Here is a 16,089-nt window from a genome sequence, read left to right on the forward strand (position 1 = left end):
GGTCACTTTTATGGAGTTTCTACTCTAGGGGTGCATCAGGGGGGCTTCAAATGGGACATGGTGTAAATAAACCAGTCCAGCAAAATCTGCCTTCCAAAAACAAAACGGCGCACCTTTCACTCTACGCCCCGCTGTGTGGCCGTACAGTAGTTTACGGCCACATATGGGCTGTTTCTGTAAACGGCAGAGTCAGGGCAATAAAGATACAGTCTTAAAACGCAAAAACACAAATGCAATCGCACTCTGCAACCAGCACTTTGCCCTGCCTCTATGCTGGATGTTGAATGAGGCATTAGTGTACATTTTGGCCAAAGCGTAATAAGCCACTCACCACGTCAAGGTCGCCTCTATGGAGTGGTCCCTAACGCTAGTTCCTACCTGTTTGTGGGCCATGACAGCCACACAAAGTCCAGGGAGCGCAGGTACAGCATGCACGCCAAGGACACTCTGCTTTTAACCCCGTCCGATGCCATTACAGATTTCATCGGATCCAGGGATGCCTGGATAGTGGGCTCAGCATGCATGTTGGTACTTGCATCCCTGGATCCGATGAAAGCTGTAATGGCACCGGACGGGGTTAAAAGCAGAGTGTGCTTAGCGTGCATGCTGTACCTGCGTTCAGGGTTAGGTTATAAAAAAAAAATCCAAATCTTTGATTATCCTCAGGAGCACCATCAAATCTATCATAACAAAATGGAAAGAACATGGCAGTCCAGGGTGGATAAAAACCTATGATTTAAAAAAAAAATTTTAAAAAATCTTTTTTTATTTTATTTATTTAAATCAGATTTTATATTTTTTTTTATATATAAAATGCTTTTTGAGGAAAATATATTACCATCCAAAGGTTATTCCATCATGAAATAAAGATTAGTTTTTTAATCACAATGTCCGGCTCTTCCAGAGGTTTTTGTAAGATTATTGGGCAGTTTCTCTGCCTACAAGATATTATCACAGATGCTTGGTTTACTTTTGCAGTTCTCAAAACCGAATTTGACTCAGCAGAGATCACATGCCGCCTCTTCTTCACAGCAAAAATGTTATAACATGAATAGAGTTGAGAAAAATACCTTAATCCGAACTTCTACAAACCTATGAATACAGAATCAACCTACCGTATTTTTCGCCCCATAAGACTCACTTCCCCCCCCCCCCCAAAAAAATGGGGGGGAAATGCCCCTGCGTCTTATGGGACGAATGCTGACAGTTTAACATCGAGCGAGCGGGGGAGGGACTGGGAGGAGGAGCTGGGGGCCGGCAATAGCGGCGGGGCGGTGCAGTCGGTGTACTAATATAAAATGTCTTATTCAATTAAAAATTATTACTTATGCCCCCTCACTCCTAATAGTACCTTACATCCTATTCCTAATAGCTTCTGTACAATGCCGGCAGGCAGGCCGGGCGGGCGGCAGCGTAACTCATTGATGTCACGTGCCTGCGCCGCCTACTTTATGAATGAAGCAGACGGCGCAGGCAAGTGACGTCAGTGAGTGACGCGCCGCCCGGCCTGCCTGCCTGCCTGCATTGTACAGAAGCTATTAGGAATAGGATGTAAGGTACTATTAGGAGTAAGGGGGCATGTGTAATAATTTTTAATTGAATAAGACATTTTATATTTGTATACTAGGGGGGCGGGGGGGGGCTGATCCGTCGATGGCACTGTTAAGGAGTGGGGGGGGGGGCTCTGTGGATGGCACATATATAACAGTGCCATCCACAGATCCCCCTGTAACAGTGCCATCCACAGATCCCCATGTAACAGTGCCATCCACAGATCCCCATGTAACAGTGCCATCCACAGATCCCCATGTAACAGTGCCATCCACAGATCCCCCCTGTAACAGTGCCATCCACAGATCCCCCCCCTGTAACAGTGCCATCCACAGATCCCCCCTGTAACAGTGCCATCCACAGATCCCCCCTGTAACAGTGCCATCCACAGATCCCCCCTGTAACAGTGCCATCCACAGATCCCCCCTGTAACAGTGCCATCCACAGATCCCCCCTGTAACAGTGCCATCCACAGATCCCCCCCCTGTAACAGTGCCATCCACAGATCCCCCCTGTAACAGTGCCATCCACAGATCCCCCCCCTGTAACAGTGCCATCCACAGATCCCCATGTAACAGTGCCATCCACAGATCCCCATGTAACAGTGCCATCCACAGATCCCCATGTAACAGTGCCATCCACAGATCCCCCCTGTAACAGTGCCATCCACAGATCCCCCCTGTAACAGTGCCATCCACAGATCCCCCCCTGTAACAGTGCCATCCACAGATCCCCCCTGTAACAGTGCCATCCACAGATCCCCCCCCTGTAACAGTGCCATCCACAGATCCCCCCCCTGTAACAGTGCCATCCACAGATCCCCCCCTGTAACAGTGCCATCCACAGATCCCCCCCTGTAACAGTGCCATCCACAGATCCCCCCCTGTAACAGTGCCATCCACAGATCCCCCCTGTAACAGTGCCATCCACAGATCCCCCCCTGTAACAGTGCCATCCACAGATCCCCCCTGTAACAGTGCCATCCACAGATCCCCCCCTGTAACAGTGCCATCCACAGATCCCCCCCTGTAACAGTGCCATCCACAGATCCCCCCCTGTAACAGTGCCATCCACAGATCCCCCCCCTGTAACAGTGCCATCCACAGATCCCCCCCTGTAACAGTGCCATCCACAGATCCCCCCCTGTAACAGTGCCATCCACAGATCCCCCCCTGTAACAGTGCCATCCACAGTTCCCCCCCTGTAACAGTGCCATCCACAGTTCCCCCCCTGTAACAGTGCCATCCACAGATCCCCCCCCTGTAACAGTGCCATCCACAGATCCCCCCCTGTAACAGTGCCATCCACAGATCCCCCCTCGTAACAGTGTCCGTCATCCACAGATCCCCCCCCCCCCCCCCCCCGTAACAGTGTCATGCACAGACCACCATTAGTTCCAAACCCACCAAAAGCACACCTTTTGGTTAAAAATATTTTTTTTCTTATTTTCCTCCCCAAAAACCTAGGTGCGTCTTATAGGGCGAAAAATACGGTAATCAAACTAATATGACAAGTTGTTATTCTAAAAATCTTCATATTATAAGTTATACCAGAAGAATTAGTCTTTATGTAGAAAACTATGATTTAAATCAAGCCTTACTGACTAGTGATTTAAATCAGTTTGCTTTAAATCAAATCCACCCTGCATGGCACAACTGCAAACCTGCCAAGAGACGGCCGCCCACCAAACCTCACGGAGCGGGCAAGGAGGGCATTAATCAGAGAGGCAGCACAGAGACCTCAGGAGACCCTGGAGGAGCTGCAGAGTTCCACAGCAGAGACTGGAGGATCTGTACAGAGGACGACAATCAGCCGTACGCTCCACAGAGTTGGGCTTTATGGCAGAGCGGCCAGAAGAAGCCATTACTGTCAGCTAGAAACAATGAGGCGCGTTGTGAGGTTGTGAAAAGGCGCATCAACACATCACATCACCCAAAGAACACCATCCCCACAGTGAGACATGGTGGTGGCAGCATCATACTGGGGGATGGGACTGGGAAACTGGTCAGAGTGGAGGGAAAGATGGGTGGTGCTAAATACAGGGATATTCTAGAGCAGGCATCCTCAAACTGCGGCCCTCCAGCTGTTGTAAAACTACAACTCCCACAATGCCCTTCTGTAGGCTGATACCTGTCGGCTGTTGGGGCATGCTGGGAGTTGTAGTTTTGCAACAGCTGAAGGGCCGCAGTTTGAGGATGCCTGCTCTAGAGCAGAACCTGCCCCACTCTGTGCGTGATCTGAGGCCAGGACGGAGGCTCACCTTCCAGCCGGACAATGACCCCAAACACACGGCTGAAGCAACACTCGAGGGGTTTAAGGGGAAACATGTAAATGTGTTGGAATGGCCGAGTCACAGCCCAGATCTCAATCCAATAGAAGATCTGTGGTCAGACGTAAAGATCGCTGTTCACAAGCGCAAACATCCGACCTGAAGGAGCTGTCAGCAGTTCTGCAAGGAGGAATGGGCAAAAATCCCAGTGGTGAGATGTGGCAACTGCTCAAAGAGACTTATCCAAAGCAACTTGGAGCTGTGATTGCGGCAAAAGGGGCTCTACAAAGTACTGACTGTAGGGGGTGAATAGTTCTGCACATGGACTTTTTCTGTTATTTTTTCCTATTTGTTGTTTGCTTCACAATAAAAAAAAAAGCATCTTCAAAGTTGTCGGCAGGTTCTGTAAATTATATGATGCAAATCCTCAAACAATCCATGTTAATTCCAGGTTGTGAGGCACCAAAATACGAAAAAAGTCAGCGGGGGTGGGGGGGGGGGGAATACTTTTGCAAGGCACTTTATATAGGTTTTTCATGTCTAAATAGTGGAAAAATAAATTAAAAGTTTAAATTTTTTATTTTTTTTACATCACCATATTCTGACCCCCATAACTTTTTTATACTTATGTCTACTGAGCTGTTCAGGGGCAAATTTTTGGTGGAACAATCTGTACTTTTTGTTACCATTTTGGAGTGTGTGAGACTTTTTGATCACATTTTATAAAAAAAAATTTGGGTAAGAGAAGCAATGAAAAAAAATGCAAATTGGCCATTTTGACCCTTTTTTCCGTTACGCCATTCGCTGTATCGAAGTGTTTTTTTTTCTATTTTAATAGTATCGGCGTTTTCAGTTGCAGTGATACCCATGATTTTTATATTTATTGTTATTTAGGTATTTTTTAATTATACAGAAAGGGGGGTGATTTAAACTTTAAAACAGTATATTAAAAATTTTTTGTGATAATATTGTGGCTCATATATGAGATTATTAATTATGTTTTTTTTATTTTGTTCTATTTGGGATTTTTAATTGCCATTGAAAGGCAATTTTGCTCATTTCTTATCCTGGCCTGCCATCTGGTGGCCAATATAAGAATTGCAGCCTGAACACTTTTAGCCTCATCAGCGAGACTGAAGGTGTTCAGCGCAAGTACCGATGCCCGAATTGACCACACTGGGCATCGGTAGGACGCTTCCGGGTATTTGCGCATTTAGGTGCCGTGATCTCACTTGATCACGGCATCTAAAGCATTTAATTACCGCTATACTGCATTATTGCCGGTTGCGGTAATTAGCCGCAGGTCCCTGCCCTTTGAAACAGCAGAGGCTTGGCGGCCATGATGAGCCGGCGTCATGCTTGCACAGCGCTACCAGTGCCGTACATGTACGGCGCTGGTAGCGAAAGGGTAAATGATCATATAAAACATTCCATGCAGTTTCTTAGACAATGCACTGACTTTTACAGTATTTAACACAATTTATAAGAGGATGAAGATATAAAGAATGTTAATGCTACAGAGGCAGATGTGAGGGGTGATGAGAGATACGAGGAGGACATTCCTACAGAGGCAGATGTGAGGGATGATGAGAGATACGAGGAGGACATTCCTACAGAGACAGATGTGAGGGATGATGAGAGATACGAGGAGGACATTCCTACAGAGGCAGATGTGAGGGATGATGAGAGATACGAGGAGGACATTCCTACAGAGGCAGATGAGAGGGGTAATGACCAGAGTAAGGAGGACATTCCTACAGAGACAGATATGAGCGGTGGGGACTAGGGTTGAGTGAACCCAAACTTTAGGATTTTTTGACCCCGAACATTTCAGTAAAGGTTCAGGTTCGGTGTTCGGCGCTTTCTTGGCGCTTTTTGAAAGGCCAATCGACAAGCGTTCAACTCTGTGCCCTTAGAAGCCATTACAGCCATGCCTACTATTGGCATGGCTGTGATTGGCCAGTGCAGCATGTGACCCGGCCTCTATATAAGCTGCAGTCACGTAGCGCCGCCCGTCACTCTGCTCTGATCAGTGTAGGGAGAGGACGCTACTGGTGATTTCAGAGAGAGAATAGGAAAGAATCTTTGGTTCAGAACATGAATCTAACTCAGCGATCGACATACATTTAGTTGTGTGGGTGCAGGGCTCAATCTTTTTACCCTGCCCTGAGCCCAGTGACTTTTATCCGTCTGTTAGTTAGGTGGGTGGCGGCGGCGGTGGCCATTTTATCAAGCTCAGTGCACCAGCATTGCATCTGAGCTTTTGGGACATTGAAATCCAATCTTTGAAAACTGCACTAATAATCTGGTTGTAAAAAATCACCCTTTTTTGGCAATCTACAACATCTGGTGCATTTGTAGGAATAGTCAGTAATCTAGAAATGCAGCCATTATTTTCTGGGTTTTTTAAAACACCCTTTTTGTGCAAATTACACTATTTTACATCCCTAGCTGCATCTGGACGTGTGAAATTCAAACGTTATATACAGCATTCATATTCTGTTAGGTAAAAAACACACTTTTTTGGCAATATGCAAACATCTAGATTAGTCAGTGTGCAATTTAAGCTAGAAATACAGCCATCATTTTCTGGGCTTTTAAAAAAACACTTTTTTGCCAAAATCCACTATTTTTCTGGCCTTGCAGCATCAGCACGTGTGAAATTGCAGGGTTATATACTGCTGTCATATTCAGTTATTAAACAAACACCCGTTTGGGCAATTTTTTTTTATTTGGCAGCCTTTGCTGCAGATGTCATTGTTAGATACACCCTTTATATGCAGGGGTCATATTCAGTTATTTGAAATACAGCCATTTTGGGCACAAATCTATAATTGAGGCCTAGTCTGGTTCAGGCCTTGTGAGATGCACCCTTTACATACTGTCGTTCTATTCTTCTATTAATAAAACACCCATTTAGGGCAAGATCCTAAATTCGAGAAATATGAGGAGTGCGTCAAATAAGGGACGTGGCCCCGGTCGTGGTGCTGCTGGTGGAGCTCCTTTTGCAGATAGAGGACATGGTTGATCGGTGCCAGCTACACGCACAAGTGAAACCCCTTCCTCAGGTGCGAGTAGGCGACAGAACCTGCAGCGGTATTTGGTCGGGTCTAATGCGGCTCTAAGAATGGTGAGGCCTGAACAAGTACAGGCGATAGTAGATTGGGTTGCTGACAGTGGATCCAGTTCCTTCACATTGTCTCCCACCGACTCTCCTGCTGAAAGACCACAGTTGGCACCTGCAGCCGATGTCCATCAGTCTTTCACCTCACCCCCTTGCAAATCAGCCAAGCAGTCTGAGCCCCAAGTCATGCAGCAGTCTCTTCTGCTTTTTGATGACTGTTAGCAGGGTTTCCCAGGGCCATCCACCTAGCCCTGCCCCAGAAGGGGAAGAGATTGAGTCCACCGATGCCCAACCACTTATGTTTCAAGATGAGTACATGGGAGGACCACCGCAGCACGTCACGGATGATGACGAAACACAGGTGCCAACTGCTGGGGCTTTCGAAGTGTGCAGACCGACAAGGAGGGCAGGGGTGAAGACTGGGTGGAGGACGATGAGATCCTCGACCCCACATGGAATCAAGGTCATGCGAGTGACCTATGTAGTTTGGAGGAAGAGGTGGTAGTCGCACAGAGCCACCAGCACAGCAGAAGAGGGAGCAGGGTGCAAAAGCGGAGCGGCCGTCCTCTAGACAGTACGCCTGCTACTGCCCACCGCAGCAAAGGACCGAGCACACCAAAGCCAGCTCCAAGAAGTTCCCTGGCATGGCAGTTCTTCAGACAATGTGCTGACTACAAGACACAAGTGGTTTGCACGCTGTGCAATCGGAGCCTGAAGCGAGGCATAAACGTTCTCAACCTGAGCACAACCTGCATGACCAGGCATCTAAGTGCAAAGCACGAGCTGCAGTGGAGAAGACACCTCAAAAACCAAGAAAGGTCTCTGGCTCCTCCTGCTTCCTATTCTGCTGCAGTCTCGGCCTCTTCATCCACCTCTGGAGTGACAGTGCCACCTGCCACCCCGCAAACAGAGGATCTGCCAGCAACACCAACACCTGGGTCACCAAGCATCTCCACAATGTCCCACGGAAGCGTTCAGCTCTCCATCTCCCAAATGCTGGAGAGGAAGAGGAAGTACCCCCCTACCCACCCACGATCCCTAGCCCTGAATGTCAGCATTTCTAAAGGACTGGCCTTTGAAATGCTGTCATTCCGTCTGGTGGAGACGGAGAGTTTTAAAGGCCTTATGGCGGTGGCTGTCCCACAGTACGTCGTGCCCAGCCGCCACTACTTTTCCAGGAGAGCCATCCCTTCCCTGCACAACCAAGTAGGGGACAAAATCTGTGGTGCACTGCGCAACGTCATCTGTGGCAAGGTGCACCTGACTATGAATACGTGGACCAGTAAGCACAGTCAGGGCCGTTATATCTCCATAACAGCACACTGGGTAAATGCAGTGGCGGCTGGGCCTTAGGTGGATAGCAGTTTGCTGCATGTCCTTCCACCACCGAGGATTGCAGGGCGCTTCAATTTGCCTCCTGTTGCTTCCTCCTCCTACTCCGCTTCCTCATCCTCTACCGGGTCCTTAACCGGTCAGTGTAACACCTTCACCACCAACTTCCGCACAGTCAGGGGTAAACAGCAGCAGACAGTTTTAAAACTTATCTGTTTGGGGGACAAACCCCACACCGCGCAGGAGCTGTGGATGGGCCTTGAACAACAGACCGATGAGTGGTTGGTGCCAGTGAGCCTCAAGCCCGGCCTGGTGGTGTGCGATAATGGGCGAAATCTCGTAGCAGCTCTGGGACTAGCCGGTTTGACGCACATCCCTTGCCTGGCGCATGCGCTGCATTTGGTGGTGCAGAGATTCCTTAAAAATTACCCCGATATATCAGAGCTGCTGCATAAAGTGCGGGCCGTCTGTGCGCGCTTTCAGTGTTCTCACCCTGCTGCTGCTCGCCTGTCAGCGCTGCAGCGTAACTTCGGCCTTCCCGCTCACCGCCTCATATGCGACGTGCCCACAAGGTGGAACTCCACCTTGCACATGCTGGCCAGACTGTGCGAGCAGCAGCAGGCCATAGTGGAGTTTCAGCTGCAGCACGCACGGGTCAGTCGCACTGCGGAACAGCACCACTTCACCACCAATGACTGGGCCTCCATGCGAGACCTGTGTTCCTTGTTGCGCTGTTTCAAAAACTCCACCAACATGGTCAGTGCCGATAACGCTGTTCTCGGCGTAACAATCCCACTTTTATGCCTCCTTGAAAAAACGCCGCTGGCGATGATGGAAGAGGATGTGGCACAGGAGGAGGAGGAAGAGGGATCATTTCGTAGGGTTTCCGGCCAGTCATTCCCAAGTGACTCCGAGGGTGGGTTCCTGCACCCACAATTGTCCAGCCAGGGCACAGTTCTGGAGTATGAGGAGGTGGAGGAAGAGGAGGTGGAGGAGGAGGAACCATGTTCACAGCAGGGTGACACCCAGACCAGCTCATGGCCATCACTGGTGCGTGGCTGGGGGGATACAGAGGACACAGACGATACACCTCCCATAGAGGACAGCTTTTTGTTTCCTCTGGGCAGCCTGGCACACATGAGCGATTGCATGCTGCAGTGTCTCCGCAACGACCGCCGAGTTGCCCACATTCTAACTTGTGCGGATTATTGGGTGGCCACGCTGCTGGATCCCCATTACAAGGACAAAGTACCGTCCTTAATGCATCACTGGAGTGTGATCGTAAGATGTGCGAGTACAAGCGCACGCGCTGCTAGTGGCATTCCCACCTGACAGCGGGGGCACAGTGGAAGCACAAGGCCAAGGCAGAGGAGGAGGAAGAGGTCGCCAACGCAGCTGGGGCACCGCCAGCACCTCAGAAGGCAGGGTTAGCATGGTCGAAATGTGGAAAAGCTTTGTCAGCACGTACTGAATGATGGGTCTGCCCCCTTCAACTTCTGGGTCTCCAAATTGGGCACATGGCCTGAGCTTGCCCTTTACCCCTTGGAGGTGCTGGCCTGCCCTGCCGCCAGTGTATTGTCTGAACGTGTGTTTAGCACGACTGGAGGGGGTTATCACAGGTTATATTTCCCAATGTTTTGGGGTGTACCCTAATTTAAAAAAATAAAAATAAATTTAAAACCAAAAAGCAGTGTAGGCTACCTCCTCCTCCTCCGCCACTTCCACCTACACGGCCACATCCACCGCCTCCTTAACCTCCTACTAGATATGGACCTCGTCCTCCTAGATCAAGATTATTTTTTTATTTTTACGTATTTTATTTTATTTAAAGTCATTTCCCTATCCAAATTTGTTTGAAGAGCACCTGCCATGCTCTTAACCACATTTTGATGCCATTTGCACTCTACCCCTTTCCATGACATTTTTACAGCTATTTTAGTGCTCAAAGGTTCGGGTCCCCATTGACTTCAATGGGGTTCGGGGTCAAGTTCGGGTCCCGAACTCTAACTTTTTTCTGAAGTTCAGCCGAACCCGAACATCCAGGTGTCCGCTCAACTCGTGATGACCAGTGATGACCAGTGTAAGGAGGACATTCCTACAGAGACGGATGTGAGGGGTGTTAACCAGTTTAAGGAGGAAATTCCTACAGATAAGAACCCAGGTGAGTAGTGACCACTAAATGAAGTAGAGATGAGTCTGTAACTAACGACCCAGAACTGGACTTCTCCTATAGCAGGCGCCTTCCCCAGGTACTTGGTGTCCCCAGTACTCAGATACCCCCAGGACTTGCAGTGGGACCAAACTGTGTAATACAAAGCACATATCACAGCACTAGCAGGTAAGAAGAAAGCCAGAAGATAGGAACCCATCAGTAGATGACTGGACCAGGATGGGGATGGTAATCAGACGATGAGAAGTAAAAATGGAAACACACCAGTAGTTCCTATATATAATGTACTCAGATAAAGATACAAAATATGATAGATGCAGAATAATTAAGCAGGCAGCATGCAGAAATAAGGAAGTCGCTTAGCTTCAGGACGCTGTTGAGACTCCTACGACGTGCGCCACTGCCCAAGACTGGTGTTTAATAAGCAGTGATTGTAGCAGAATCCAGCAGACATCTGTAATACAGCACCACATACCTCTTACATCCAGTGAGGTCTTCTCTCATGTAGATGTTCTCTTTCCTCATCTTCTCCATTCACCCCAGACTGCCATGATGATTTCTTTCAGCATCTCTCATCTCTGCAGAGTTTCACAAACGGGAATCTTTGTTTCTTACTTTTCCATCATCCTCCCACCTTCTCAACATCCCATCCTGCCACCCCCGATACTATGCCCGCTGTGCTCCCCAATACTGTACTGTAGAAACAGATATTGCCCCTTCAAAAATTATTGGCACACAGTGCCCTAAAAAATAACTGCACTCAGCAAATAGTGTCCCTGACACTAATAGTGTAAACATAATGTTCCCCAAAAATAATTGCACTGAGATGATACTGTGCCAGGGTGCCCCCCCCTACAGAAATACTTCTACCCAAAGTAATATCAGTGCCCCCAATAGTAATAATGTCAGCATTGTGCCCATACTAGTAATCGTGTTCCTCTAGTCCCCCAGTAGTAATAATCCCCCTTATAATGTGTGCCAGTACAAAAAAATACCCCTTTTTAGTGCCCCACTCCCTAAATAATGTGTGCTAGTGGAAAAATGCCCTATTCTAGCACCCCCAGTTATGATAATGCGCACCCCGATGTGGCCAAACATGCTGCAAAGAAAAAAATAATGAAATACCTCCATGTAGCTGTCAGGATACAGTGCGGTGCAAATGCCTGGTCTGTGCCCTGAGCTGCGCTGGCCTCTGATGGGCTTCAGGCCTGGTGTCTGTAGCTTTGCAGAGGGGATGGCGGAGCAGGGAGGCATCCTACAGTTATATATGCAGAGATGAATCCTTCCACAATGGAAGCGCTCATTGCCCAGGTCCCTGCAACCAACCCCCAATTGATCCTACCTGGAACCGCCTCCGACAATCACCTCACATTGCTTATTTGGCACTGCGACCCTGTGAACACCTTTATTAGCATATCAAATAATTTCTGAAAAACAGGACACTGGATTTCAAGAGAGGTTGTTTCACTCATTCTGATCAACTCTAAGAAGCAGTATGTCTGGTTTAATAGGGTTGATCCTGCTGACACATGCTTTTTAATGCATATTTATTTTTTTTATTTTAAGGGAAGAGAAAATTATAATAGAGAATGGTAATCCAGCCTTACACTGGCTCCATAGCCATGGCTTCCTCATACATCACCGCACTGTTCCTCTCCACTGCCCTGTACGACACGGGCACCACCTAATAGCACTGACTCGCAGGTCCCTTTATGATTCTCCACTCGGCATTCGAGCCTGGTGGTCTGAGGTCTACTGTCTTTGTCAATTTATCATAGAATTTTGCTTCAAGTTTTGCAATTTGTATCAGAATTTTTATGTTATAAAAAATCAATATCATTTTAAAGATTATATTATTTAAGAATTATTTTTAAAACTTTTATTCTTGACAGAAAACTGTACCGGGATCACAGAGGAACACCTTATACCTACATATTATGATGCAGATGATTCGGTTGTCGCACCAGATACATATGAAAAACATGCCATTATCCCAGTTGTACCCTCAGACCTTCAAATCAAAAATCTGTCTTCTGATCCTTTGAAAAAGACTGTTATGCTGAATGCAAGTCACAGAAGTGGTGCTGGACCCCAAAGAGCTCAGAAAGGGAAGAAGTCTTATTCATGTTCAGAATGTGACAAATGTTTTACTGTAAAATCACTTCTTGAGAGGCATCAGAGAGTTCACACAGGGGAGAAGCCATATTCATGTTCAGAATGTGACAAATGTTTTACTGTGAAATCATATCTTGAGAGGCATCAGAAAATTCACACGGGGGAGAAGCCATATTCATGTTCAGAATGTGGCAAATGTTTTACTCAGAAATCATATCTTGATATCCATCAAAGACATCACACAGGGGAGAAGCCGTATTCATGTTCAGAATGTGGCAAATGTTTTTCTTATAAATCAAGTCTTAAGAACCATCAAAGACAGCACACAGGGGAGAAGCCGTATTCATGTTCAGAATGTGGTAAACGTTTTGATAAGAAATTAATTCTTGACAACCATCAGAGAATTCACACAGGGGAGAAGCCATTTTCATGTCCAGAATGTGGAAAATGTTTTGCTTCGAATACTCAGCTTGCTGATCATTTAAAAAATCACACAGGGGAGAGGCCATTTTCCTGCCCAGAATGTGGAAAATGTTTTGCTCATAAATCAGTTCTTAAGGTTCATCAGGTTATTCACACAGGAGAGAAGCTATTTTCATGCCCAGAATGTGGGAAATGTTTTACTCAGAGTGCATCTCTTTATAAACATAAAAAAAGTCACACAGGAGAGAAGCCATATTCATGTTCAGAATGTGGGGATTGTTTTAGCCAGAAATTTTATCTCCAGAGCCATCAGAGAATTCACACAGGGGAGAAGCCATACCATTGTTCAGAATGTGAGAAATGCTTTGCTAAGAAAGTATCTCTTCTTAGACATCTAAGATATCATACAGGAGAGAGGCCATATTCATGTCCAGAATGTGACAAATGTTTTAGTCGGATAGCAAATCTTGTTGTGCATTTAAGAACTCACACAGGGGAGAAGCCATTTTCATGCCCAGAATGTGGGAAATGTTTTACTGTGAAATCAAGTCTTGAGAGGCATCAGATAGTTCACAAAGGGGAGAAGCCGTATTTATGTTCAGAATGTGGCAAATGTTTTACTGAGAAATCATATCTTAAGAGGCATCAGAATATTCACACAGGGGAGAAGCTGTATTCATGTTCTGAATGTGGCAAATGTTTTACTCTGAAATCGCATCTTGAGAGGCATCAGAAAATTCACACGGGGGAGAAGCCATATTCATGTTCAGAATGTGGCAAATGTTTTACTTATAAATCAAGTCTTAAGAACCATCAAAGACAGCACACAGGGGAGAAGCCATATTCATGTTCAGAATGTGGCAAATGTTTTGCTTATAGATCAAGTCTTAAGAACCATCAAAGACAGCACACAGGGGAGAAGCCATATTCATGTTCAGAATGTGGTAAACGTTTTGATAAGAAATTAATTCTTGACAACCATCAGAGAATTCACACAGGGGAGAAGCCATTTTCATGTCCAGAATGTGGAAAATGTTTTGCTCATAAATCAGCTCTTAAGGTTCATCAGGTTATTCACACAGGAGAGAAGCTATTTTCATGCCCAGAATGTGGGAAATGTTTTACTCAGAATGCATCTCTTTATAAACATAAGAAAAGTCACACAGGAGAGAAGCCGTATTCATGTTCAGAATGTGGTAAACGTTTTGATAAGAAATTAATTCTTGACAACCATCAGAGAATTCACACAGGGGAGAGGCCATTTTCCTGCCCAGATTGTGGAAAATGTTTTGCTCATAAATCAGCTCTTAAGGTTCATCAGGTTATTCACACAGGAGAGAAGCTATTTTCATGCCCAGAATGTGGGAAATGTTTTACTCAGAATGCATCTCTTTATAAACATAAGAAAAGTCACACAGGAGAGAAGCCATTTTCATGCCCAGAATGTGGGATATGTTTTACTAGAAAAGCAAATCTTGTTACACATCTGAAATCTCACACAGAGGAGAAGTGATATTCATGCCCAGAACGTGTTTTACTAGAAAATCTAAATTTGAGAATCATTAGGGAAGTCACACAGTGGTGCAGCCATGTTCATGTTCAGAATGTGGAAACTGTTTTATTCAGAAATAAGCCCTTGTTCAATATCAGAGAATTCATACAGGGGAGAAGAAGTTCTAACCCCTTCCCAACATCCTCCATACATGTACGGTGGATGTTGGGAATTTAAAGATGGTGCCCACTCAAGAGTTTTTTTCTTTTTTTTGATCAAATCTTTTTATTTAAGATTAATTTTTTCTTTTTACATGTGAACAAAAGTAATAACACACATAAACCCCCCCTGAACCCCCCCCCCTTCCCCAGCCCCAAAGTCCAGGTGCAGTCTATCCCTGAAAAGGTCTACAGCATATTGCAGATTACAATCCAATACACATTCAAACCACAAGCACATCAGCTCATACTTATTGCTTTATAAAGTACATTATACTCATTTTCCTTTATTATTGCCTATGACTTCCACTCCCCTTTCCATTCTCAATCCTCTGTACTAAACAGTAAGATGAAAGTGTTCAATCCATGTATACCATATTTTGTTAAACTTTTTGTTATTTCCCCTCTTTTGATAAACATAACTCTCGAGTTGCACCAAGGTGTGTGTCGTTGTTATTAATTCACTTAACTCTGGTGGATCCTGAGCTATCCAATGGAACGCTATCCTTTTCCTAGCCTGATATAGAATGCGCTGAATTGCCAGCTTAACCTCTCTGGATCCTGACACTTCTACAACATATCCCAAAATACATGAAATAGGAGAACATTCAATCGTAATCTTATAAACCTTCACAATGAGATCTACCACCTCACTCGAATATCTGCGTAGACGCGGACAGTTCCACATTAAGTGTATTAAGTCAGCCGACGAAGCACCACATCTTGGACATGTATCATCAGTACGAAATCCTATTCTATATAACATTTTTGGAGTCCTATATACCCTGTGAAGCAGCAGCAATTGCGAAACTCTATGAGCCTCACTTACCGCTATATCAGGAAAATCAGCCATCACCTTTTCCCATTGATCTTCCTTCAATCCTGGTATATCTTTTTCCCATTTTCCGAACAATTGTAACAGATTTTTTTTATGCATGGCCTCCATCAGGCTAATATCACTGGCCTCCATGCAGCGATATCACTCCCCCCGAGCCGCCACCAGTGGCCGTGAGGTCTATAATCAGGTGCTTCTGGGCAGGCATCAATTTCTCCTGTCGCTCCTGCACTTGTATGGCATGTCTCACTTGTAAGTATACATAAAAGAGAGATTTAGGCAGATTGAACTCCTGCTGTAATGTAGAGAAATCTTTGAGGGACGTGTCTCTGAATAGTTGACATAACCTGTCCAAGCCAAACTTCCTCCATGTCTTAACACTTGAAACCTTATTGAGTTCCGCATACATGATATTCGGCCAAATTGGAGTAAACTTCGTATATCCTTTAATTCCTGCCATTTTCCTGGTTTTCCACCATACCCTATGTATTAAATCCAATACCCCGTATTTCTTCCCTATCTCTTTAAAAGCACCATCCTCTAGTGCTGATAGGAGGCGC

General features: G+C 46.0%; 1 pseudogene; it reads left to right on the forward strand.

Annotated features, from left to right (window-relative positions):
• The first annotated feature begins 10,337 nt into the window (after window positions 1-10,337).
• On the forward strand, window positions 10,338-14,725 carry LOC121002650 (annotated as a pseudogene).
• Window positions 14,726-16,089: the final 1,364 nt, after the last annotated feature.

Source organism: Bufo bufo, chromosome 5 (assembly GCF_905171765.1).
Source record: "Bufo bufo chromosome 5, aBufBuf1.1, whole genome shotgun sequence".
Taxonomy (NCBI): domain Eukaryota; kingdom Metazoa; phylum Chordata; class Amphibia; order Anura; family Bufonidae; genus Bufo; species Bufo bufo.